The following is a 25016-nucleotide window of genomic DNA, read 5'->3' as shown; positions in this document are numbered from 1 at the left end:
AGAAATAACAAGATTAGAGAAGAAATAAATGAAATTGAGAACATGTAAACAATAGAATCAAGAAAACCAGAGGTTGGTTCTTTGAGAACATTAATAAAATAGATGGACCCTTAGCTACACTGACAAAAAAAGACAGGACACAAATAAATAAAATCAGAAATGGGAGAGGGAACACAATGACGGACCCTGCAGAAATAAAGGAGATAATGACAGGATACCATGAGCTGCTATATGCTAGCAAACTAGACAACTCTGACAAAATGGACAACTTCCTAGAAAAGCATAAACAACCAACATCGACTCAAGGAGAAACAGACACCAACAAACTATTCACAAGTAAGGAAGTTCAACCAGTCACCAAAAATCTCCCCAAAAAGAAAGGTCCATGAACACATGGACTCACATGTGAGTTCTACCAAGCATACAAGAAAGAATTAGAATCAATCCTACTCAAACTCTCTGAAGAAACTGAAGAGGAGGGAAAGCTACTGAACACATTCTTTGATGCCAGCATCACCCAAATACCACAGCCAGACAAATAACTTATAAGAAAATTACAGACCAATTGCTTTAATGAATATAGATGCAAAAATCCTCAATAAAATACTTGCAAATTGAATCCAGTGGCACATGAGAAGAATTATACAGCATGACCAAGTGGGTTTTATCCAGGTATGCAGTGTTGGTTCAAAATAAGCAGCTCAATTAATGTAATACATCATCACATCAATAAATCAAAGGAGAAAAACCTCATCATTTTCATTGAGGCAGAAAAGGCATTTGAGAAAATTCAGGATCCTTTGTTGGTGAAAACTATGCACATGATAGGAAGAGCAGGAAACTTCATCAACAAGTTAAAGGGAATATATGAAAAACACACAGCTAACATCATACTCAATGGGGAAAGACTGAAAGCTTTCCAACTAAGATCAGAACTAAGACAAGGATGTCCACTGTCACCACTGTTAGTCAATATTGTGCTGAAAGTTCTAGTTAGAGCAATTAGGCATGAGAAAGAAATAAAAGGCATCCAAATTAGAAAGGAAATGTAAAATTTTAACTGTTTGCAGATGACAAGATACTATATGTTGAAAACACCAAAAAATTTACAGCATATCTACTGAAGGAAACAAACGAGTACAGTGAAGTGGCAGGATACACAATCAACACGAAAATATCAGTAGCGTTTCTATATACTAGTAATGTGCAATCTGAGGAGAAAATCAAGAAAAAAATTCCTGTTATAACAATCAAAAGATTCAAATATTTAGGAATAAAGTTATCCAAGAACATAAAAGACCAATACATAGAAAACAACAAAACATTGCTAAAATAAATCAAGGAAGACCTAAATAAATGGAAGGACATACCAAATAAATAGAGGGACATACTGTGTTCACAGATTGGAAGACTAAATATAGTTAAGATGTCAATTGTACCCAACTTGATTTATAGATTCAAAGCAATACCAATTAAAATCCAAATACCTTACTTTGCAGAAATAGAAAATCTAATAATCAAATTTATTTGGAAGGTAAGGTGACCCAAATAGCTGAAAATAATCCTAAGAGGAATGAAGTGGGAGGTCTCACACTACCTGACTTTAAAGCATATGACAACTGTAGTTGTCAAAACAGCATGGTACTCTCATGAAGTTAGATATACTGAGCAATGGAATCGAATTGAGTGTTCAGAAACAGACCTCCTTATCTATGGCCAATTGATTTCTGATAAGGCAGTCAAGTCAACTCAACTGGGACAGAGCAGCCTCTTCAACAAATAGTGCTTCAAGAAGAAAATATCTATATCCAGAAGAATGAAAGAGGACACCTATATCATCCTTATACTAAAATTAACTCAAAATAGATTAAGGACCTAAACAGTAGAGCTAAGACCATAAAACTTTTAGAAGAAAATGTGGGGAAATATTCTAAAGATCTTGTAGTATGATGTGGTTTCCTAGATCCTACACCCTAAGCATGAACAATGAAAGAAGAAATAGATAAATGGGATATCCTCAAAACTGAATGCATCTGCACATCAGAGGACTTTGTCAGGAAAGTAAAGAGACAACCTACACAATGTGAGACAATATTTGGAAACCTCGTATTAGATAAAGGTATAATATTCAGAATATATAAAGGCTATCTACAACTCAACAACAGAAAGACAACTATATAATGATATTGTGAACTGATTATACCCCTTGGATGATTATATGGTATATGAATATGTCTATAAAATTGCAGGGGAAAAATAAATAGAGATATACAAGTGCTGGAGAAAACAAGGAGAGAGGGATATACCTACCTACTGTTGGTGGGGTAGTAGAATGTTCCCGCCCATCTGGAGGACAGTGTGGTGGTTCCAGAAGAAGCTAAGTATGTGGCTGCCATAAGGTCCTGCAAGCTCATTATTGGGTATATACTTGGAACGAGTGAGAGCAGGAATATGAATGGACATTTGCACACTGGTGTTTATGGTGGCAGTATTCATGATTTACAATGGATGGAGGCAGCCTAAGTGTACAGCAACAGATGAATGGAATGTTGAACTGTGGTTTATGCACACAACAGGATACTGAGTGGATGCAAGAAGGAATGAAGTTGTGAGACACGTAACTAGGTGAATGGATCTTGTGGATGGCATTTTGAGTGAAATAAGCCAGAAAGTAAAAGATCAACATTATAACACCTTACTAATATGGACTTACTAATGTGTAAACTCTGAGAATTGAATCTTATACCACAAGTTAACAGGGGAACAATTATAGTAAAGGTACCTAGACTGTAAGCTCTTACAGCATTCACATCTATTCCTGAGTTGTAGTGGCTATTTCTAAATTTTGAGATGCTGAGCTCTTTGTGTGTAACCTAGTCAATCCCTGGAACTTTGAATATCTGTGTGATACCAGAGACTCAGAGCTAGAATTCAGCGACTATGAATATCAGTATTACCCCTTACAGAAACTGTTAAAAAAAAAAAAAAAAAAAGCTGAAAAAGATTTCAGACTTCAATTAGAGATATGAATGAAATGGATCTGGCAAAGACTAAGGCAAATCAGGCCAAAGTGTAAACGACAGTATTGACTGTGTTTTAAAACTTCAACTTCTGTGTGAGACAAAAGGAAGAGATGTTTATTTGGTGCAAAATCTGTATTTCCTGTAGCACACTAAATAATTTAACTTGCATGGTCACTTTATTCAAACACCATAATTATAAGGAACTTTGAATAGGCAGTGAGATCTAGTTGTTTCATACAAGTTAGTGTGAAACCTTGATATATCCCAAAGTAATTTTGGCTGAGAATAAAAATGTATTTGCAACCCCCCCACCCCAAGGAACTGGTGAAAAATGTGGAAATATTAAACTTCCACATCTGGGGAATTACTGATACTCTCACAACCATTGAGGACTATCAATTTAGAAGGTTGAGCCCTCAATCTTGGGGCTTACCCTTATGAAGCTTATTATGACAAAGGAGAGGCTAAACCTACTTATAATTGTGCCTAAGAGTCTCCCCCAGAGAACCTCTTTTGTTGCTCAGATGTGGCCTCTCTCTCTCCAAGCCCACTCAGCAGGTGAACTCACTGCCCTCCCCCTAACATGCAACATGACTCCTAGGGGTGTAAATATCCCTGGTAATGGGGAACATGACTCCTGGGGATGAGCCTAGACCTGGCATCATGGGATTCAGAAAGTTTTCTTGACCAAAAGTGGGAAGAGAAATGAAACAAAATAATGTTTCAGTCACTGAGAGATTTCAAATGGAGCCAAGAGTTCATTATTGAGGGTATTCTTATGTACTATATAGATATCCCTTTTTACTTTTTTGTATAGTGAAATAGCCAGAAGGAAATTCTTGAAACTGTTGAACTGTGACCTAGTAGCCTTGATTTTTGAAGATGACTGTATAACTGTGTAGCTTACTTGGTGTGACCGTGTGATTGTGAAAACCTTGTGGCTCATACTCCCTTTATCCAGTGTATGGATGGATGAGTAGAAAAATGGGAACAAAAATGGAATGAATAATAAATGAGAGGGGATGTTTTGGGTGCTCTTCTTTACTTTTTATTCTTTTTTTTGAGTAATGAAAATGTTCAAAAATTGAGTTTGGTGATGAATGCACAACTATATGATGGTACTGTGAACAACTGCTTGTACAGCGTGGATGAATGTATGGTATGTGAACATATCTCAATAAACCTGAATTGGAAAAACACAAAAGAACTGGAGAAAATCAAGGAAACACCAGTTTTATACCATAGTCTTTCATATACTCAGAATTTGTTGGTACAAGGAAACTATGGAAGTAGAGGTGAAGGTGGGGAAAAAACAAGAGGAACGTCTTAAAGTCTATGTCATAATCAGACTTTTAGGCTTGTGGTTTATAATATACAGAAAGTAAAACCCAAAAACTCTTAATTAGGTAAATATTTTGGGGTGGGTTTACTACATGAAACATGGGTATTCAGAAGAAATTTTACATAGTGGTGGCACTCCTAGCCTTCTTCCTCCATTCAGCTCAGCTTAGAGTATGCTGAAAGCCAGGCTTATATCCTTCAGGCAGATGGGAAGACAATTTTGTGGGTTGCTAAACAAGCCACGATATAACCTAATGTCATTGCCCCTAAAATCTTGCTATCTGAGAGAGGCAGACATTTCACAAGCACTAAGCACCCACAAAGAGATGCTGACAGGTGTTTGAACCCCAATCCTAAATGTTAATGTATGGGCAACTCTGCTGAGACACTTAAAAAGAACCTCTAACATCAAATACACAAACCAGAATTTACAAAAATAATATAGTGAAAGGAGAAGAAAACTGCAAAAAAAAAAATGAATCATTACCAGACAACAAAAAATGACAGTAAAAAAGATGACAATCAATATATGTCTAGGAAGACCTCATTCAGATTGTGTCCTGGAGAGAATACTAATGCATGGAAAATCAAAGAGAAAATAAAATTCAAAAAGAAAAAAATTCCAGGATCCAACATTGGAATAAATAAGTTCCAGATATAAAACAGAAAGTGCAATAAGAAGTCATGATTTATATATTTTAAGAAACATTTCACAATTGAAAGACATGAGTTTACAGAATAGACATAATTCAGTGCTCCCTTTAATGTAAGAAAATAGACATATCAGAAGACTTTATGAATGTTCTGAACAATGGAAGAAAAATAAGATTTTAAAAGGTTCTAGAGTAGAGTGAAAGTAAGCAGTTTGCATAAAAATTATCTAATTTGAAAAACATTTGAGATTCTCACAACTGGTTCAGTGTCCTCAAACTCTGAGGAAAATTGATTTTGAATTAGTAGTCTATTCCCATACAAATGTCTGATAAATAAGAAGTTATGATAAAGGCAATTTCAGATAATGCATGGTCAGTAAGATGTGAATATCATGTACTTTAGAATTTCTAAAGAAGCCACAGTAGTATGTGCTGTACAAAAATGAATAAGAAATCAAGAAATAGGAAGAAATGTGATTTAGGCAATGGAGGACTAAGCTCAAGAGTGGGTTAAAGAGAATCCCTAGAATAATGGTGAAGAAAGATCTCAATAAATTACAGTGCATCACAGTTACAGAAGAAGATAACAAGCCCAGAGTTGATAGAAAGCTCCTGAAAAGACTTAAGAACATACATTCAACTAAATAACAGTGATTGAAAGTAGTGAAAGGAGGTTAATTTAAAAAAGGTGAAGAAGTTGGAAGGAATTGGGGAAAGTATACAGAATAATAAGCTAAAGTATGAAAATTAATCCAATATAAAAATTAATTTTGAAACAAAATCGATCATACATATGATGGATTATCTGTGAATAATGTTTAAAATAGTATTAATAAAGGAAAACAAATATTGGTCTAAACTAATTTGTGATGATTATAAGCATGTGGGTAGGAATTGGAGGGGGACAGAACGACAAGATGTCTGTGTGTGTGTGTGTGTGTGTGTGTGTGTGTGTGTGTGCAAATAATCAGATGAGGGGGTGAAAAAGGCCAAATTCCCAAGTTTTGGAAAACCAAGATGGTAATACAAGTCTGAGTTGAACAGAGACTACCAAAGTTGTAAAGCCAGGGAACGGTCAGAGGAGGAATTCAAGGAGATAGATTCTGCAAGAATTGGAGACTGAATGAAGGTAGTGAGTGAGAAGAAGGAATACAGGATGAAAACATCATTTGGGGATTGCCTGGATATTGATGAAAATAATTTAGACAATGATGACCTTAGAAGGAGCCATGCTGGGAATCACAGGAAAATGCTCAGTTCAGTTTGAGGCATCTGAGTTTGAGGCATCCCTAAGTCATAAAATTGAACTATCCAGGAGGCAGGGCAGAGGTCCCGTCTATACATACAGACCAGAGCTTCTCCAACTTGGTCGCTGTTGACTCTCAGGACGTTTAAATAGATCTGGCCCTTTAGGAACAGAAAACTGTATTTTCGGTTTTGAGGTTAATGGGTGAGGGGCAGTAGTACTGAATTCTAATGGGTAGAGGCCAAGGATGCTGTGCATCATATAAAATATAGACAGTCCAACACAACAACGAATTTTCCCATCCAAAATATCTGTAGTGCCTCAGCTCAGAATCTATAATATATGTGAATACGGAAGAGGAGAAAAGGAAGGGGTGCTAACGTTTATCAGGTTCTTTGCATGTGTCAGGCATGGTCACAATACTTTATGTGAAGTAATTCCTTTAATTCCCTAATCAATCCTATAAGATATCTCATTTTTGCCTCATTTTGCATGAGGATACAAGGTTCAGAGGAGGTCCCTAACCTTTCTAAAATCTCACATTTATGAAGTAGAGAAGTTTTCATTAAACTCACTTTGACTCGAGGATCCACTCTCTTAGCAATTTCATTACAACAGCTCATTGAGTTGAAATACACAAGCATATATAGTATTAAAGCAATGGTCTAATATTTTATTAATGCAATCGAAAAGCCTTCTAGAAAACTAGTAATAGCAACTGAGCTTGCCCCTAGATGTTTAGAGCTGTGCTTATGATCCGGGGGATACTGTGGAGAGACACCAAGGGGCCACCAGTCCACTGCACTGGGGATTAGGAATTCCTCATGTGCAATACAAGCTGAGTAGAACACTGAGTCCCAGAGGCTCTAATGGTAGGTCTGTGACAGAATGTAAACACAGGCTCAGTAACTCTCCCCTCAAGAGACTCACAGAACTTATGAGATCATGTGGGAGAGGATATTTTTATGTACTTCTGATCAATTTCCCCATATATATAGGACATGAAATTCATTCCCATTCAAACCAGCTTGCTGTTTGGAGAGTTCTTAGAATTGGTGGTGGTGTCTTCATTACAAGTGAAAAGGACCTTCTATGCATATTCTGAGGTTGAAATCATGGCTTATTTTCCAGAATACCTCTTCTAGCACATCAAAAACAGGATGGTGCTGATGATGAGAGCTTCCTTCATCATTAGAAACCTCCCCACCCACCCCACCCCACCCCCAAGGACAGCGGGTCAGAGGGTCCTCAAGGCTCAGTATTAGAAAGGTATCAAGGAAAAGGTATCATCCCTGACTTACTAATTTCCCTCCAAACCTACAATTACATAAATCAAGGATTCTATGGGTGCATGCTAGACCTTCATGTGATTCTGGGAGAAGCCTGAGTCAGAGGGAGGAAACACTGAGGCATTGGGAAGTCTCCCAGCACTCTCCTCTGTACAGTGATCCACAAGATCAGCAAGGGAAACTGAAGAGGGAAGGACAATCTGGACTCTGAGGTCCAGGGAATCTCCTCAGGAGTTCAGGCTCCTGGGTGCCTTGCTCTGTGTCCTCAGACAATCTTCATTTTATAAACCAGCAGATCCAGATTTCCTACTGGAGATAAAGCCAGAGGGTACATTGCTAATATCACCTTAACTCCTGCTACTACTGTTCCTGTGTGAAGTGAATAGCCATGGAAAATGTATCTTCAGTGATGGAGTTTATCCTCATGGGATTAACAGGTCAACCTGAGCTCCAGCTGCCCCTGTTTTTTCTGTTCATGGTGAACTATGTGGTCACTGTGGTGGGAAATTTGAGCTTAATTATACTTATTTGCTTCTATTCCCACCTTCACACTCCCATGTACTTTTTCCTCTTCAATCTCTCCTTCATTGATCTCTGCTATTCATCTGTCTTTACTCCCAAAATGCTGATGAGCTTTAATTCACAGAGGAACATCATCTCCTTTGCAGGATGCATGGCTCAGCTATTTTTCTTCTGCTTCTTTGTTATGTCTGAGTGCTATGTGCTGACAGCCATGGCTTATGACCGCTATGTGGCCATCTGTAAGCCCCTGCTGTACACCATCACCATGACCCATCAGGTGTGTTCTCTGCTGATGTCTGCTTCGTACATGATAGGGTTTGCTGGTGCGATGGCTCACACAGGGTGCATGATCAGGCTGACATTTTGTGATTCCAACACCATCAACCACTACATGTGTGACATCTTCCCCCTACTCCAGCTCTCCTGCAGCAGCACCTATGCCAATGAGCTTGTGATTTCCATTATTGAGGGCAAAATCGTCATAGTATCTAGTGCCATTATCTTTATCTCTTATGCTTTGATTCTTTTCAATATTCTTCATGTGCCATCTGCTAAGGGCTGGACCAAAGCCTTAAATACCTGTAGCTCCCACTTAATAACTCTTGGCCTTTTCTATGCATTTGGGCTGCTCACTCATGTTAAGCCATCCTCTGCTGGGTCTTTAGGTCAGGGGAAACATTTCTCAGTTTTTTATACCAATGTGGTGCCTATGCTGAACCCTCTTATCTACAGCCTCAGAAACAAAGATGTCAAACTTGCTCTGAAGAAAATCCTAAAAAGAATAACAAACTGAGTAAGCCTATTGATTCTTTTAGTCCTTGTCTCCCTTGCTGTGTTTTTCTTCTCTTTTCAAGCCACCTCATCCTCTTTTTACTATACTTCTTTTCCTTCTCTCCATTTTTCCTCATAATGTAATTCTTGGAAGAATTCTTATTCTAATATTTTTGTTCTTTCAATTTGCAATGTAAACTTGAAGATCTATTCTTTGACTTCGTTGTCATCCTCAGTCTCAATGTGGCCCCAACCTGTTATTTATTTATTTATTATCAGATGGAGTCTCTGGGTTAATTACATTCCTGTCTAGAGATAACAGTACCTAATAGATTACTTGTTTCCTCTTTCCCATACATGATGAGATATGCAGTGGGATATTGTCTGACCAGTTCTTCTTTTCCTTTCTTTCTCTGAAACAATTACATTGGGGCCCTTTCCTATGTTACTACTTACAACTGCATTAAAACAGGAAGACTGACAAAAATTGTGGACATAGTAAAGTTTTAAATATTTCCAGAAATTTTCACAGTTCTTTTAAAGTAATGGTTCTTGTTCTTTCATTTTGGCCTCAATCTACAACAGAAATAAATAACATATTGCACTAGGGTTCCTTCCTTTTTTCTTGGGCACGTGTAAGGACTGACAAGGATCCCCACCCTGCCCACCTTCCTCAAACTCCAATGAAGGTTTTAGGCAGTTCTTGTTAATGCCTCTAATTTATTGCATTGATCAAATGATGTGCTTTCATAAATGGAACTGAGATCGTCTCTGATTGTCTATGTATCTGTGGATGAGGTGTTATTTTCCACATTACATTTTCCTTTTTCTTCACAAAAATTCATAGGAATTGTGATTAAAAATTCTACAATAACATACTTGGCTACAGAACAGAGTGTTAAAGATAATGGCAAGGTTCTTTGTTTACCCAGTTGTATAACAAGCATTCCTCTTTGCAAAGGAAAAAGATCTGTTTACTCCTGTTTCAGTTTGCTAAAGCTGCCAGAATGCAATATACCAGAAATGGGTTGGCTTTTGCAATGGTGATTTATTTGCTTACAAATTTGTAGTTCTAAGGTCATGAAAATGTCTAAATTTAAAAGCACTGAGAGGATACCTTCTCTGCAGAAAGTCTGCTGACCTCTTGGATACCACTGTCACATGGGAAGCCACACACATACCATCTACTGGTCTTTCTCTCCTGGGCTTAGCTTTCAGCTTCTGGCTTAAGGGGCTTTCTCTCTCAGGTTCTGTGGGTGTGCTCTTGTTCTTAGCTTCTCTGGGGTTTCTCTGAACTCTCTGAGCTTTTTCTGTTTTTTATCCTCTCATAAAGGACTCCAGTAAAAGGATTAAGACCCACCTTGAATGGGTTGGGACGCTATAAAATCAGTGTCATAATGTAGAATATAGAGGAACTAGAGATAGAAGCTAGTGAAGTAGAAATGGTAACTGAATATGTAAAGACATATTAATGAGGGTGAACTTAAAGGTATGGGAATGGACAAAGGTGATGATAGTTCATTAATGGGATTATAAGTAATAGTGCCACACTGAAGGCAAACATGATTGAAAGGAGTTATTTAAGGGTATTTATCCCACATATTAGCACTGCAAATATAAATGACACTGGTACATAGAGTTAACAATAGAAAGGCATATGGGAAAAACTACTTATTACATATTATAGACTATATTTAATAGGAATACCTAACCAGTACCACATTAATATGAGGGACTCATAATTAGGGGCTGAGAAGAGCTTTGGGGTGTTTTGAGTTATGATAATTCTTTAAAATTGAGAGTGATGATTTTACAACTAAATGAAAATAATGTAAGACATGGATTGTTTTATCTTGTGCAAAATATATGTTATGTGAAATTAGGGACCCCCTAACTTAATAAGTCAAGCCCTTGATCTTGATGCTTGCTCTAGTGAAACTTATGGCTATAAAGGGGAGGCTAAGGGTACCTATAATTGTGCCTAAGAGTCACCCCTCCAGAGATCCTCTTTTGTTGCTCAGATGTGGCCTTTCTCTCTCTAAACCCAACTCTGTAAATAAACTCATTACCCTCCCCCACTACATGAGACATGACTCCCAGGGGAATGATTCTCACTGGCAACATGGGACATGACTCTGAGGAATGAGCCTAACCCTGGCACTGAGGGATTGAGAATGCCTTTTTGATCAAAATGGGGAAAATAAAGGAAACAAAATAAGGTTTCAGTGGCTAAGAGATGTCAAATAGATTTGAGAGGCTATCCTGTAGGTTACTCTTATGCAAACTAAAGCTAGATTTTCCAGATGCCCACATTATGCAAAGCCCTGACCTATAGTAGTCCAGAAAACAGTAAAGAATACCTGGGTCCCTATCTGAGCTCTATAAAAGTTCACTCACTAAGTTTACTTTTCAGAAAGTTATATCTCCCAGAGTGTTCCTATGCCAGATAAGTCCCAAAACCCAGAGGCAATAGCTTCTCCAAGAACATCAACCATATGCTTCCCCCTTCCCCATAATGTCAGCACCTCTTTTCAGTATGAAAAAGTTAGGGTGATCACTGCCCAGATATCCCTGAAGATTGAGATAGTGATCAAATGAGAGAGAGGGGTAGCAACTGACAAGATAGGATTTAATAAAGGATTACAAATACTGAATCTTCATATAAATAAATTTTTAGATACTAGGGTACAATAGTAGCTAAAAGGAAATAACAGACATGGTGAAACTATAACATATAACATGCTTAAAAATTTGCTCTATAGTAGTTGTTAAACTATACTTTGAAAGTTATCTCATTTCTGTATATATGTTCTATTTCACAATAAGGAAATAACTGAAATTGTGGAACTGTAACTCAAAAGATTCTTTGAAATTTGCTCTGTTACTACTTGTTAAATCGTCCTTTGAAAGTTATGACGTTTCTGTATATTTGTTATATTTCACAACAAAAAATGTAAAAAAAAAAAAAAAAAAAAAAGATGAATAAGGGGAAAAAAAACTCAATAGTGCCTAAATTTGGATGGTGGCTGTGGGAAAGGATGGAGGACATTGTGGTAGACTCTATTGCTTAGCATGTGAGGAATGTGGAAAATATTCTGTGAGTTCTTATCCAGAGAACAGTTTAATTTCCAGACATTTTTATTGAATGTCTACTGTGTTCCCTGTACTGGGCTTAGCATGAGGAGGTAAGTAGTAAACAAGACAGAAGTGGTCTTCGTTCTTACAGAACTTATAGCTTATAGGACAGCAGTCAACTGAAAGAAAAATAATAATGCCTGACGAGTGTACAGAGCATCAAATGGAAGTTATGAGGTCATACATCATGATAGCTGACATTTATGGTCTGTCTACATTTTGTTGGGCACTATTCTAAGTACTTAACATATATTAGCTCAATTAACAGCCACAACAACCCAGTGAAAGAGATGCTCTTATTCCCATTCCTTTAAGTAACTTGCCCAAAGTGTTAGAGTCAGGAATTATGGTGGTAAGAGTTAATCAAATACTAACTAATTCCAGAGGCCAAACTCTCAACTACAATGATGAGAAGAAACTGATGAACTCAGTTACCTAAATGTTACAATTGAGAACCCATTAAATGTTAACACAGAAACTTCCAGCAGGTGTTTAGAAGTAAAGACTTTAGAGAAAGAGAAGACATTAAAGTTTATTTTGGAGATGTCAAAGAGACAACACATGATGTTAGTTACAACAATCCTTGACAATTTTCGAATACAGACATATAGAAGCCTAGAGGCAAAACAATTGCAGAAAAATTTACAGTAGGATACAGGAAGAATGATGTTATAAAAAATACAAGTAGTAGGTTTTCCTTCAGAGTTGAAAATGCAGGGATATGGGAGTTTTTGTTTTTTTGTTTTTTGTTTTTTGTTTTTAAATCTCTGCAATAGTGGATGCACAATCCCAGGAGAGAAGTGAAAACTTGAGGAAAATATTGGTCCCTAAAGAACTAAAGACATAATGTGGTCCATGGTGTAAATATATTCCCCTTACTTCCCTATTACACTCAGAGTCTGTCCCCTGGGGAAAGACTGAGCAAACTTCTCACCTGTTTATAACCAAGTGCATTGTATCATTACACTCACATTAAATCTTCTGAGCTTATCAAGCAGCAAATGTGATAATAATAAAGAAGGCTTTTGTTTTCTCCTGCTTTGAGAGGACTCAAAGTTAAAATCAGGAATTATGATCTGTCCCTCAGAATGATTTCCAGGGCATATAGGAAATTAAGTCTGGTCTGTATCCTCAGATTCAAAGGAAACAAAATCACTGAGTTTCAAATTGACTCTCAAGGGCCATGGGGAAAAATAAGAGCAATCAAGAGGCTCAGAGGTTTTCTGGCCTACAAAGGGTGAGTTCCTGAATTCCACTCACATTATGTCCTCCATATTTTGAGATCAAAGTCTAGGGATTAAGATGTGGCTTTCTCTGACATTTTTAGTCTTATCACTCCAGTGAATTAGGTGGAAGAATGTGTTTAAGGGGCAGCAGAGAATGTTCAGTTTCAAGAGGAGGCTTCCTTAATCTCAATGTGTAAGTTCCCTGTCCATAGAGGAACTCACTCTTGTAGATTTATCACTGTTTTTCTATGACTTGTGGCAGCTGTGGAACCTGTCCTTAGCTTTGGTTTCTGAGTTTTGATCTGGAAACAGTGTTCATGGTTCCTAACCCACCAGGGTCTAAGTGTATTGGAGGCCAGCTCCAGGTAGCTAGGTCCTCTGCCTCCAGCTTTACTGATGAGGGGTGGGCTCAGGTGAATTATGAAATGATAATATGAGAGAGACAGTTCTCTCCCTGATGCATCTTCTCCCTTCTCCTTGGTTTTCCAGCAGTTATTTTTCCTATGGTGGAAGTGTCTTTTGCTCTGTAGACTATGTGGGTGGCATTCTTGGTTATATTAAGTTTAGGACCCTATTAAGAAGTCAGTGTCATATAATATGGTAGTGGTAAAAACTAATTCTCCAGGTCTGCTTTGGGTTAGTCTCAGACATTCCCACTGTAGAGCCCTTTTCTGTGGGAGGAAATATTGTTGGAAGACCTGAATTTCCTCCTACAGTAACCATGTTATTTGTGCCAACAGATCCCCCACACTAGAATGGCTACTGAAAATGGCTCTTTCATGTCTGAATTCATTCTGTTGGGTATAATAGGTGATCCATATGCCAACTTCCCCTGTTTATCCATTTCTAGCACTGTATATGGTTACCGTGTTGGGAACCTTGGGCTTGAGAACTAATTGGGTTGAATTCCCACCTTCACACCCAAATGTACTTTTTCCTCATTAACTTGTCCTTCATATACCTGTTATTCTTCTGTTATTACTCCCCCAAAACTGATCAACTTCATATCAAGGAAGAACACAATCTCCTATATCTGACGCATGATTCAGCTCTACTTTTTCTGTTTTTGGGTTTTTTTTTTTAAATTTCTGATGGCTATGTGCTGACATCCATGGCCTATGATCACTATGTGGCCAGCTGTAATCCACTCTTGTATAACACTGCCACGTCCCCTAAAATGTGCTTCAACCTGATGTTTGGTTCATACTTGACATTTTCTGGTACTGTGGCCCTCACTGGATGCATGCTGAGACTGACCTTCTGTGGTGCCAACACCATCAACCATTATTTCTGTGACATCCTCCCTGTGCTCCAGCTCTCCTGCATAAGCACCTATGTCAATGAGCTGGTGTTGTACATTGAGCATCAACATCACTGTGCCCAGTCTCACCATCTTCATCTCTTATGGTTTCATTCTCTGCAGTATTCTGCACATCATTTCCACTGAAGGTAGGTCCAAAGCCTTCAGCACCTACAGTTCCCACATAATGGGATTTCATGTTTCTCTGTTCTTTGGATCCTGTGCATCTGTGTATCTCCAACCGTCTTCTGCAGGGTCAATGAATGAGGGAAAAATCTCTTCTGTCTTTTACACTAACGTGGTTCCCATGATGAACACCTTAATCTACAGATTGAGGAATAAAGATGTTAAACTTGCCCTGAGAAAAATCCTGAAAAGAAGAATGTTTTGATCAGAATCTGTTTCTCTTTGTCCAGGTAAGTTCAGGACACTGAGATGCTGTGTTCATAATTATATTTTTTGGTTGCAGCCATCCTATCCTATTTTTTTCTTACCATGGAAAGGAAATTTATTTTCATTTTTATGAACAGGTCTTCCTTCTTTCCTCAGTATTTATGCAACATTTTATCTCCTTCTCACCCTTTTTCCTCTTTAAGCAAAACATCAAGGAAAGAATTATTACTTGTTATTTTTCCTGTCAGTTTGAACTTTGTATTTTTCTCTTTGAGAAAGATAAATAACTCTGCAAATCATCAACTAAAGCATCTCTAGAGTAACACTCTACAATTGGAGGGTGGGGCTTGGATACATGTCAATTGTAATGTTCCACTGGAAGCAGAAGCCAAACAATCGATTTCTATTCCTTTCTTTCCTTTCTTCATGGGCCAAACTGGTCTTCTTCAAATGCCAGTGTCCACTGAGATAGAAGCTTCCATAAAGACTTCAACTATATCCCACTTAGAAGGTGTAAGCACTATGAACTAATATTTTACTGCCTAGAGATTTATTATTTATCTTTGAAGGCTCAAACAAGTATATAGTAGTTGATCAATAAATGAGTATTTCCTGGAGAGAAATCTGCAGCCCAGAGTGTTATGAGTAAAGTCACACAGCTTCTCAATGAGAAAATCTGGACTTAGCCCCCCTTTTTAAGTTTATTGATCTTTGCAGTATGCTATGCTTTCACTTTACCAATTTTATTTCAATAAAAAAATGGGAAAATATTTCAAGTTTTTGAAAGTTTGTGCTTTGATCCAGGAGGATATATTAATATCTCTCAAAGTAGGTGTTGCTTATTTAGAAAAACACTTTGATGGGCTATTTTTATTGGCAAAGAAGAGGCCTGCTTTGCTGTTATAGTTGCATGATGACTGGATTAAATGGAAAATTTATCTCACAGAAAATAAAATTAAATATTTTATTTTCTATGAAATAAAGTATTTAAAATAAATTTGGAACATTTGCATATCTTATGATTCAAAACACATGGCAGAGAAGAGAAAGGAGACCAGAGACATATCTTTAACCAAGGCCAATAGAGACATATGGTCAGTAATAAGAGGCCTCTCAGTGGGGAAAAGCAAATGAGTGTTTACAGACCACATTTCCAACTGAGGTTGTATCCTGTACTGTATAATTCTGTAGTTGTCTTTACTGTCCATTGAGCTTGGTAAAACTATAGTGTACAGTAACCATTCATTTATAGTCTTTTGGGGAATAAACAAGGATACAGTGTGTCCACATATTTGGGGAAATCAGGTAGAGAGAGGACAGCACCTTCAGGAGGTAAAATAGTGAGTGGTAAGTGAAACTGAGGAATTCAGAAAGTAAATGACAGGAAAATGAAATCCCACAGTGGTCAAAACAGTGTACTCCTGGCATAAAGACAGGTATACTGACAAATGTTATTGAATTGAGTGTTCAGAAATAGACCCTCTCATCTATGGGCAACTGACCTTTGTAAGTCAGTCAAGTCAACTCAACTCAACTGGGACACAGCAGCCTCTTCAACAGAGCAGCCTTTTTAACAAATGGTGCTTGAACAACTGGGTATCCATATCCAGAAAAATGAAAGAGGATCCCTATCTCATACCTTATATAAAAATAAACTCAAAATGAAAGCTAAGAACATAAAACTTTTAGAAGAAAATGTAGGGAAACATCTTAATGATCTTGTGATAGGAGATGGTTTCCTAGTCCTTACGCCCAAAGTGCAAACAATGAAAGAAGACATAGATAAATGGGATCTCCTCAAAATTGAATATTTTTGTGCATCAAAGGACTTTGTCAGGAAATAAAAAGGCAGCCTATGCAATGGAAGACAATATTGGAAACCACATATTAGGTAAGGGTTTAATATTCAGATTCACAAAGAGATCCTACAATTCAACAGCAAAAAGACAAACATCCCAATTTAAAAATGTGCAAGACATGGTAGACACTTTTCTGAAGAGGAAATATAAAGGGCTTAAATATATATGAAAAGATGCTCAACTTCACTAGGTATTAGGGAAATGCAAATCAAAGCCACAATGAGATATCATCTCACACCTATAAGAATGGCCCTTATCAAAAAAAAAAAAAATCAACAACAACAAAAAAACTACAAGTGTTGGAGAGTTTGAGAGGCAGTGGAGAAAGAGGCACACTTATTCACTGTTGGCTGGAATACAGAATGGTGCAACCGCTCAGGAATACAGTTTGGTGGTTCCTCAGGAATTGTATAGAATTGCCGGATGACCCAACAATCCCATTACTAAATATATACTAGGAGGAACTGAAGATTAGGATATGAAAGGACATTGTACACTGATGTTTATAGCAGCATTATTCACGACTGCCAAGAGATGGAAACAGCCCAAATGTCCATCAGCAGATGAGTCGATAAACAAACTGTGGCATATACTTGCAGTGGAATGCTTCACAGCTGTAAGAAGGAATAGAATTATGACGCATATAATAACTTGGATGAACCTTGAGGACATTATGGTGAGCAAAATTAACTGGAGACAAAAAGACAAATTCTTTGTGGTCTAACTAATATGAACTAACTATAATAGGCAAACTCTGAGAGTTTAAGTTATGAACACAGGTTAACAGGTAGAAAGAGGATAACGATTGGGCATTTGATGCTGAAGGAGTACAGAATGTTTAGTAGGATTGATTGTAAAGATCCAGAAATGGATAGCAAAACACTATGTGATGGTAGCACAATATTGTAAATATAATGAACAAAGCTGAGTATGAGTATGGTTGAAAAAGGAAGGCTACAGGCATGTATGACACCAGAAGGAAAGATAGAGGATAAAAACTGGGACTGTGTAACTTAGCAAACCTAGAGTTCCCAATGATGGTGATTAAATGTAGAAATGTAAGAAAGTTTTTACATGAGGGAAAACAGTATCAATGTTGCAAGGTCTGAAAATGGGATGGTATATGGGGAAAAATGAAATCAATTCAAACTAGGGTCTACAGTTAGCAGTAATATTGTAATATTCTTCCATTAATGTAACAAAGGCAATACACCAAAGCTAAATATCAATAGTGGAGGATATAAGGGAGTGGTATGTGATTCTTGTTGTTGATGGTGTTTCTTTTTTATTTTTTTATTCTTTCTTATTTTATTCCTCTTCTTTCTTTGCAGAAGAAATGGAAATCTTCTCATATAGACTGTGGTGGTGAATGCATAAATATATGATTATATAAGGAGCTACTGATCATTCACTTAGGATGGACTGTAAAGTGTGTCAAGTGTTTAAAAAATAAAGCTTTTGGTTTCTCAGAAAACTAGAAATTGAATTACCCTATGACCCAGCAATTCTACTTCTTGGTATATACCCAGAAGGTTTGAAAGCAGTGACATGAACAGACATTTGTACCCTGTTGTTCATAGCAGCATTGTTCACGATTGCCAAGAGATGGAAACAATCCAAGTGTCCTTCAACAGATGAGTGGATAAACAAAATGTGGTATATGCATATGACAGAATACTATGCAGCAGTGTGAAGGAATGAGGTCCTGAATCATATGGCAACATGGATGAATCTTGAAGATATAATGCTGAATGAAATAAGTTAGACACAAAAGGAGAGATATTGTATGTTACCATTTCTGTGAACTCTCTGAACAATGTAAAATCAATGTCTTATAATTTGGAATATTGGGGACCTAGTGATAGAAGTTAGTGAGGGGGAATGATAATCTAATATATTCAGATATGTTAATAATGGTGAATTCAAAGGTACAGGAATGGATAGGATGACAGTTGTTCATGGGATTATAAGTATCAGAGCTGTACTGAAGGCAAACAGAATTGAAAGGGGTTATTTAAAGGCAAGTTCTCCACAGATTAGCACCACAAATATAGATAGGTACTTGCATGATATATTTCTAAGGTATGACATGAGTACAGAGAGTTGAAAACAGAAGGGTATATAGGAAAAATCTACCTATTACAAACTAGAGATTATAATTAAGAGGAATACCTTACTGGTACCAGACAAATACTTGGGACAAATAATTAAGGGCTGACAAGAGCTAAGAGGTGTTTTGGATCATGAGAATTGTTTAAGATCAAGAGTGATGAGGATTGTAAAACTAAGTGATGATAACATGAGATATGGATGGATTATCGTGGACATAATTTATGCTATCTGAATTTAGGAATTCCCTACTTGATAATTCAAGCCCTTGATCTTGAGGTTTGCTCGTGTGAAACTTAATGGTTGTAAAAGGGAGGTTAAGCCCACTTATAATTATGCCTAGGAGTAACATCCAGAGAAACTTTTTTGTTCTCAAATGTGGACTTTTTCTCTCTAAGCCTAACTCTGCAAATAAATTCATCACCCTCCCCTCTGACATGGGACAGGACCTCCCAGATGAATGAGCTTTCTTGGCAACATGGGACACAGATTCCAGGAATGAACCTGATCCTGGCACCAAGGGATTGAGAATGTCTTTTTGACCAAAAATGGGAAAAGAAAGGCAACAAAATAAGTTTTCAGTGGCAAAGAGAATTCAAATATAGTCAAGAGGCTGTCCTGGAGGTTACTTCTGTACAAGCTTCACCTAGATATGCCAAACGACCACAGTATGATAAGACCAAATCAACTGTAGTCCCCCAAACCCTAAAGAATACCCAGATCCCTGTCTGAGACTCTATAAAAGTTTCGCTAAGTTTATTCTTCAGACACTTAAATCCTTCAGAGAACTATGCCTGCTAAGTTCCAAAACCCAGAGGCAATAGCCTCTTCAAGAACATCAACCAGATGTGTCCCCTTTTCCCATAATAATGTCAACACCCCTTTTCTACATGAACAAGTTAGGGCGGTCATTGCATAGACATCCCTGAAGATCAGGAAAGTGATTAAATTAGAGAAAGGGGTAAAACAGAGAAGATGAAATTTAACAAAGGATTATGCATACCGAATCTCTACATAATTTTCTTTCTCTTAGTTGCTAAAGTACTAGAATAGCTATAAGGAAATAACCAAAATAGTGGAACTGGAGCCCATAGCATCCTTTGAAATTTGTTCTATAGCTACTTGTTAAATTGTAATTTGAAAGCTATTAACTTTTTGTATATATGTTATATTTCACAATAAGGAAATAACTGAAACCATGGAACTGTAACCCATAACATTCTTTGAAATTTGCTAACCACTTATTAAATTGTACTTGGAAAGTTATCACTTCTAAGTAATTGTTATATTCTAAAATAATTAAAAAAAAATAAACAGAAAGATACAAGTGCTGGACAAGATGTGGAGAGAGATATATACCTATTCCCTGTTGGTAGGAAAGTAGAATGGTGCAGCCCCCTCTGGACAGCAGTTTGGTGGTTCCACAGGAGGCTAAGTATAGGGTTGCCATATGATCCTGCAACCCCATTATTTGGTATATACTTGGAAGAACTACAATCAGGGACACATGTATGCATTTGCGCACTGGTGTTTATGGTGGCGTTATTCACGCTTTGCAATGGATGATGGTGGTCTAAGGGCACATCAGTGGGTGAATGGAAGGTGAACTCTGGTGTACACATACAATGGAATACTGAGTGGCTGTAAGAAGGAATGAAGTTGTGAGGCATGCAACTAGGTGAATGAACCTTGGGGACATTATGTTGAGTGACATAAGCCAAAACGAAAGGACAAATATTGTAAGGCCTCAGTAATATAAACTAACTAAAATAATGGGCAGATGCTGAGATCTGAATTCAAGAGCATAGGTTATCAGGGGATAGAACATGGGCACAGATTGGGCAATCGATGATGCAGGAGTACAGAATGTTCAATAAGCCTTACTGTAAAGGTTCATAGTTTGTAAGCTCTTGTAGCAATCACATCTATTCCTGAGTTTTAACTGTTATTTAAGTGGTGTTTACTTAGCATACTATCTAATTTAACCTGTATGGTCAGTATATTTAAACAATAGTCACATGGAACCTAGAATAGGGAATGAGAGCTTGTTATTTTGTACAGGTTAATGTAATACCCTGATACATCCCAGAGTATTTTTGGGCAAAAAGTAAAGAAAAGTATTTGCAAAGATCCCTTGAGAAACAGGGGGAAAATGTGAAAATATTGAACTTCTCCACCTAGGGAATTCCTGATATTCTCACAAGCATTAGGGACTCCCAATTTAATAAGTTAAACCCTCAGTCTTGGGGCTTGCCCTTATGAAACTTACTCCTGCAAAGGAGAAGCTAAGCCTACTTATAATTATGCCTAACAGTCATCCACAGAGAACCTCTTTTTTTGCTCAGATGTGGCCTCTCTCTTCCAGCCAACTCTGCAAATAAAATCACTACCCTCCACTCTACATGGGAGTAAGTCTCCCTGGCCATGTGGGACATGACTCCCAGGGATGAGCCTGGCCCTGGCATTGTGGGATTGAGAATGCCTTCTTGACAAAAAGTGGGAAAAGAGATGAAACAAAATAAACTTTCAGTGGATAAGAGATTTCAAATAGAGTCAAGAGTTCATTCTGGAGATTATTCTTAGTCATTATACAGCTATTCCTTTTTAGTTTCTAGTATATTAGAATAGCTAGAAGGTCATACCTGGATCTCTTGAACTGTAATCCAGTAGATTTGATTCTTGATGATGATGGTATAACTATATAGACTTTATCATGACTGTGTGATTGTGAAGACCTTGTGACTGACACTCCCTTTATCTACTTTATAGGCAGATGAGTAATAAAATAGAGATAAAAATATATATAAGAAAAGGGATTGGGGGTATGGGTGTTTTGGATATTCTCTTAAATTTTTTTCTTTATTTTGGAGTAATCTAAAATCGACTGTGGCGATGAATGCACAACTATATGATGATACTATGAGCTAGTAATTGTATACTTTGGAAAGATTTTATGGGGTGTAAATATATATCAATAAAACTGCATTAAAAAACACGACCTGAGAGCATTTAAGACCCACTAAAATGGCTATTAAATTTTTAAAAAATGGAAAATAATGAGGGTTGGAGATGTTGGAGAAATAGGAACATTCGATCTTTCTTGATGGCAATATAAAATGATGCAGCTGCTGTAACAGTTCACTAATTCCTCAGAAAGTTACTTATAGAATTATACTATGTGACCTAGCAATACCATTTCTAGGTATGTATACAAAACTAATGAAAGCAGGGCCTTGAACAGATATTTGTACACAGATGTTCATGGCAGCATTATTCACAATAGCCAAACGGTGAAAACAACCCAACTGTTCACCAACAAATGAATGGATAAACAAAATGTAGTATATACATACAATAGCATGATATTTGATCATATCAAATACATATACAACAAAATGGATGAATCCTGAAGATATCATGTTGAGTGAAATAAGCCAGACCCAAAAGGACAAACTCTGTATTATCTCACTATGTGTAATAATTATAATAAACAAATTCACAAAGACAGAAACTATAATACAGGATACCAGGGACGGGGTGGGGGTGGCGGGGTAGGGAATGGGATTTAATGCTTAATTTAAAAGTTTCTGTTTGAGGTAATAGAAAAGTTTTGGTAATGAATGATGGGGATGGTTGAACAACATTGTGAATTTAATTACCACTGAATTGTATATTTGAAAGTATTTAAAATGTAAAATTTTAGGTTGTATGTAAGTTACCAGAATAAAACAATTAAATTCATAAAACTGTAAAACACAATGAACCCTAATATAAACTACTGACTACAGTTAACAATAAATTATAATAATATTGTTTTGTCAATTGTAACAAAGGTACCACACTAAATAAAACGTTAATTATAGGGAAAATGGGGGTGGAGGGGATGGTTATATGGGAACTACAGTTATTACATGAGATTCGTCTCTAAGCCTAAAACTTCCCTAAAAATTTGTAAATGAACCATACATGTATGGTGACATAGGGTTTGCCAAATATCCTAAAGACAAGATACAAAAAGCACAATTCATAAACCAAAAAAAATGTTAAGTTGGAGGTTATCAAAATCAAAGCCTATTTCTCCAAGAAAGAAAAGAAAAGAAAAAAAATACAAGTAACACACTGGGGGAATCATTTGAAATCATATATCCAATGAGTAATTTGCATCCAGAATTATATAAAGAACACATACAAGTTAACAATAAGATGATAGACAACCCAATAAATATAAGTGCAACATATGTGAACCAACCATTTAACAAAAAAGACACAGAATCTCAACTAAGTACATGAAAAGATACTCAACATCATTTTTCATTATGCAATTACAAATTAAAACCATGAGTTACCATTACAAAACTATTAGAATGGCTAAAATTTTAAAACTAAAATAAAACTGAAAATACCTATTGCTGTTACAGATGTGGAGCAACTGGAATTCTCATGCATTTTCATTGGGAATGCAAAATGATACAGCTAGTTTGGAAAACAATTTGGCAGTTTCTTATAAAGTTGTTCCAATCTAAGGTATTTACTAGAATAAATAAATGCTTATGTTCACAAGAAAACTGTAAAACTATTTCTATTGTTGAGTTATCATTCTTTAGCCAGCTAATGGATAAACTCTAGGATATCCACACCATATATCCTGCACAATGTAGCAGATGAATCATGGATACATGTAACAACATGGATGAATCTCAAATTCATTAAGCTAAGAGAAAAAAACCCAAACCAAGAAAACCATACTTTATGATTCAATTTATATGACATTCTGGAAAAGGAAAACTATCACAACACAAATCAGATCAGTGACTTCCAGTATTTGGGGGTGGGAGAAGGCTTTAACTATAAAGCAGCACAGGGGAATATCTTGATTTTGCAGATGGCTCCTCTAACGCACATGTTTGGCAAAACTTTCAGAACTCCAAACTAAAAACTGAGTTTTACAACATTTAAATATACCTTAATAAAAGAAAATATATAGAAACACACACACAATGAAGTTCCACTGCACATTTTCACATCTATAAAAATTAGATAAAATTTGAAAAACTGAGAACACAAACTGTTGGTGAAGGTGTGAAACAATTTCATCTTACCTATACTAATTGTGGGAATGTAAAAGAGTACATCACCTGGGAATCAGTTTGGAAATTTCTTTTATAGTTAAGCAAATACTGTATAAGAATTCAGAACCTGGAGATTTCCCAGAGAAAATGAAAACACAGAATTCAGAAGTGATTTTCACACACAAATTAACAGCAGCATATTATGTCAAAAATGTCAACTCAACCACAATGTCCATCGACTAGAGAATATAAGAATATTGTGGTTTATATATTCATACAAAACACTATTACCCAGCAATAACAAAAATGAAATACTGAGACACACAACAAAATGGAAACTGATAAATGGCATGATAACTGAAGAAGTCAAACACAACAAAGCACATATTGCAGGATTCAAGTTTTATGAAGTTCTAGAACAGGCAAAAAGGAATCTGAAAGTAAATGGTGAAGACCTGATTCCAAAAAGGGAAGAAGAAACTCTCTGACATGAAGAAAGGAGGCTACAACCTGTTCTTCATGGAAACTGGATGGGTATATACTTAAGAGCCATCAAGCTGTATACATAAGATATATAAATGTTGCTATATGTAAATTATACCTCAAAAATAAATGAATAGAGAATGTATATGCTTGATATTTTGAACTATTATTCAAAGGATCCATTGAGAAATATTACAGAAAACTAAAGTGTTTTTAGAACACATTTCTGAACTCTTAAATTGACATAAGTGGGAAAATCCACACCTTTAGAGGCCACCATGAGAGGCATAAAACTGGGCTAGTTGGTGCAGTTCTATGCAGTATGGGATTCTGATATCACCATTAAAGAAATTCTGACTTAAATACACTTTCTACAGCTTGCAGGAAGCCAGATGAAGCTGAGCTAAACACACAAGGAACTAAGAAAAGAAACTGCAGCTACTCACGTCTTCCATCTAAGCTTTTTACCCATCAGAACCACCAATTATTACCCGGAGTTTGAGTTTCATCAATATTAACAGCCAAACATCAGACCATATGCTTTATTTATTAGCTGTGGTATTTGAAAGGCACTTTATGGCTTTAAAATACTAGCTA

At 36.7% G+C, this 25016-nt stretch overlaps 1 pseudogene; it reads left to right on the top strand.

The window, feature by feature from the left end:
- The window catches only part of LOC119537377, a 31158-nt pseudogene extending 22291 nt beyond the window's left edge, over positions 1-8867 (top strand).
- The last annotated feature ends 16149 nt before the right edge of the window (positions 8868-25016 follow it).

This window comes from Choloepus didactylus, chromosome 6 (assembly GCF_015220235.1).
Source record: "Choloepus didactylus isolate mChoDid1 chromosome 6, mChoDid1.pri, whole genome shotgun sequence".
Taxonomy (NCBI): Eukaryota; Metazoa; Chordata; class Mammalia; order Pilosa; family Megalonychidae; genus Choloepus; species Choloepus didactylus.
This window is presented reverse-complemented; position numbering and strand designations above follow the sequence as displayed.